General features: G+C 43.9%; 1 pseudogene; it reads right to left on the minus strand.

Annotated features, from left to right (window-relative positions):
* Nucleotides 1–592: 592 nt before the first annotated feature.
* LOC121138678 lies at nucleotides 593–1,725 on the minus strand (annotated as a pseudogene).
* Between the last annotated feature and the right edge of the window lie 2,244 nt (nucleotides 1,726–3,969).

Consider the following 3,969-nt stretch of genomic DNA (forward strand, 5'->3'; position numbering starts at 1 on the left):
TTTAGCTGGGGTCTATCTGTCCCATTTCTTCAAGTTCTTTTTCTTTTTCCCTTCTTTCCTTTTCTGCAGCAGAGCAAGAGCGACCAAAACCTAATGTGAGTTACAAAAAAATGAGACAGCGATGGCGATAGAAGGAGTGACCTGGAGCTACTGGAATGCTCCTTTACCTCCCACATCCAATGTATGTGCTTCACAGAAAAACAGTAGCAACAACTTCACAAAATACAACAGTTAAAATTACAAAGCCCATTCATCCAGGGGTGCTAGAAGGCAGGAAGAAGTGCGAGGGTAAATGACACAGGGATATGTAAAAAAAATGTAGTCAGTCAGTCCAGGTACAAGAACTGGCAAGTGCTAGAAACAGCCGGAAAACTCCCGTCCTTTCAGAGCTAGGGTGGAGGTAAACACACACACACACACACACACACACACACACACACACACACACATACACACACACATACACACACACACCAAAACCCCCACATAATGAAGTCGGGAAGATTCTGCCTTACTGCACCAGAGACAAAAATTCCAGTTCATCCAAGGGAAGGGAATATGCAGAGAGGGCTCTTGGCAGTGGGTTCTGCCTTCCGTGGCAGGGGGCGGAAAACAGAGAAAGAGCTGCAATCCTACCCCCAATCCCACCCACTCATCCCCTTTGGACAGCAGGACTTAGTGGCCTGCACCAGCTTTCAGTTTGGCAGGAGAAGGATGTGGAGAAGGGAACTTCTCTGAAGGGGATGAGCTGTTCCGGGCTGACTGCAGGTAGACTATCTTGTGGAAAAGTCTGTTACTTAAAAAGACCACCAAGGAGAAGAGGCACAACTGGAAAAGATGCTTTTCCAGCAGTCTTTGCTTCATTGGCGCTGACGATGAATGAAGGAAACAGGATAGAGAAGAGGCAGCCACTGATATTATAGGAGGACCACACTGCCGTGAGGAAAGCCAAGGGCAAGCCAAATACAAAGTAGTAAGGCCGATTCCTTTCTATGTTTGACAATCGCTGGCGCGTTTCAATTCCTTTATTGAACCAATGGTACTACTCAAAGCAGTACAGTGAGTAGAGACCAGACACATGCAGCGGACTAACCAGCTGCCCCACAAGATGGATGGGGAAGAGACTCACAAACATCCCCCGAGTAAGGAAAAGTGCCGGTAGTCAAAGGTTGAAGAGCATGTCAGCTATTATTTTGCTGACACTGGGAAATGAATGAGGTTTCCTCCCAGATACTTCAAATTCCAGGTCATCTGTATCTTGGAACCAAATGGCATTCACCACTTAGCTAAGCACAAACATGCGGAGCCTCCGAAGAGCAATGAAAACTGATGTGAGGAAGAATGCCAGCCATGACCAAACATCCCTGTGCAGTGATGGATCACCAATAATCCGGGCCATTACTGATTGAAGCACAGGAAGAAACATTGGGTAAAACAAGAGGAGACTGATAATACTGCACCGTTCCGAGCACAACGCTGTAAGATTCTACTAACAATACGAGGCTCACCCTCTTGTTTCTACTCCACACTCTGGGCACTCCTCTGGGCCAAGACACTACCTGCCCTTTTTCGGCGTTGCTCCTCTCTCTTCTGCTGCATCCTGGCATCTAGCTTTGAGATGGTATAGATGCCCCAGATGGAGTCTTAGATTCCCCTGCCAAGGTCCTGCAGAAAGGTTTTGACACTGTCAGCCATCTTTTCACTGCCTCGACAATTAATAACAGAGAGAAAGTACCCCCAAATCTCTCATCATGGAGGGCTCCAGCCCAGGAGCTCGCCCATCGAGGTTTGGTTCGCCTGTTCCAAGCCCGGCTGCCGGCTCGGCCCCGGTGCTCCCAGAGCTGGGGCGGCGACCACACTGGGCATGCCCGGTCTGTACGGGGAATTTGTAAATTTTTATAATCATTAGCTATCTGAATAGAATAGTTCCTTGAAAGTTGTATTTAACAACGTTTATACATTTATACAGCATTTATGTTCTTTAGATATTAAGTTATCATTTGCTTAATGAAAAATATCCAAATGACAATTTATACCAAGATTGCTCATACACTGACACATGTATGTGGCATGGTTTGTTAATTTAAAGTGTGTCCATACTTTCTTACGTTTTCATTTCAAATAAGTGACAGAAATATAAAGAATTATTATTTTTGGACTTGTGTTTCATTTGAGCTCAGTGATTTTTGTTTTGTTCTCAGGTGTAGATGGGATTTGTGTGCCATGTATTACTTTTACTAGAAAATATAATAGAGATTAAGGGCAATAAAATGGTGATCATTTGATGATATACATTTAAAGTGTATTGTACTATACATTGGAATGGATATTAAATGTTAAATGTAGAAGAGAACATTACAGTAAGATAGCAGCTATCAACTATAAATGTTATATGGTTAGTTCTTTAAAAAGAAGACTTTTTTTGTGTAAGCCATTCCAAGTCTTACCATATCCAGATAATTAGTGGTAAGTTACAATTGAAAGACAGTAATGGTCATTTTAAGAGAAATTATACATCTTCTCTATTGGGATATTAGCCTCTCACTATGTTATTTTATTTTATCCTTCTACACAAAATCACAAGATGTTATTCATTCAAAGGTAAACAGAGCATGGCCAATGCTATCGTCATTATTTTTGTCATTTCTAACATCGCAGGTTTGTGTTAAAATGTCTCAGCAGAGGTTGTTCCTCGACGCCTTCAGCTCCTGCCAATCTTACCAGTTTAAAGCTGGTTAAATTATTTTCCAGGGAAAGGAAAACAGGGTCTTCCTGCTAGGTTTTTGCATTCGTTATCTTTGTCCTGGGGAGGCAGTCCCTCTTTCCACAGCCTGGATGTCTGAGACAGTCAGTGTGAAACCGTACTCTGGAGCATGTGTCTGTACGCCTGTGTCTGGGCAGCTCAACAGCCTTCCTGTTGGTCACTGGCAAATGAGAGTCCAAAGCAGGCTCACGCTGAACAGAACTGTAGCTAATTAAAACTAGCAGGCATCATCCCCAGGGAACAGTAAGCTGTCTTGTAAGGATTTTTTTAACCTAGGAAAATGAATGCATGGAAAGAGTCCATTAATGAAAACGAGAAAGTGCCCTAGTGCCCACTCTACACTCACCTCCTCCCAGGCACTCATAGATCTGATTGAGTCATCATCACTCAAGACAGCTCATTGGCACATAGAACACACACACACACACACACACACACACACACACACACACGGAGGAGGTGTATTTCTATTCCAGTCATTTACATGGGTGCCTAGTATTTCACGGGATGTGTAGACTATAATGTACTTAACTGTGATTTATCCATGAACTGTAAATCCTGAGGTGACAGTGAACCAGCGAAGAGGAGTGCTAGTGTGGTTGGCTGGGCATCTATGGGGCAAGTGAGTGCTCATGGCTGCTGCCCAGCAAGCATTTGTGTCTCTTTCATTTGATCAGACCTTATACGCTGGCAGCCATATGCCTAATCCAGTTCACAGATGTGCTCTGGTGCTCACAGCCAGGGTGTCTTGTTTGCCTTCTTTTACAGAGCTTACGTTAAAAAAAAAACCGCTTGGGTTCACACAGTAAATTGTGATTTCTACTGGACCCACATGAAAAGACCAGCGGGAGCCCGGTGCTTGTTGCCACACGACCCACACAGAGGCCTGTGCCAAACAATGTCCCAATAGTTCACGGTCTCCATCGCTCCTCCCCACAATACAGGCTTCCACCAGCCTCGCTGCCTCTTTTTATCTCCACCTGGTTCTGACGGGCATTGACGTTTGTGACTTAAGCTCTAGGAGGACAATATATGTAAAAGCCCCCAAGTACTTGCTTGTCTAAATAGTTAGCCAGTAACTATGCCATGAATGAGTGAGTGAATGAATGATGGTGACCATGATTGTATACCTTGATAACAATGTGATATTTTCAAGAAGTGCAAATGAACAAAGTTCTGTTTTCTTAATACACAAGGTTTCAGAT

The sequence above is a fragment of the Mesocricetus auratus genome, unplaced genomic scaffold, assembly GCF_017639785.1.
Source record: "Mesocricetus auratus isolate SY011 unplaced genomic scaffold, BCM_Maur_2.0 contig_13145_pilon_obj, whole genome shotgun sequence".
Taxonomy (NCBI): domain Eukaryota; kingdom Metazoa; phylum Chordata; class Mammalia; order Rodentia; family Cricetidae; genus Mesocricetus; species Mesocricetus auratus.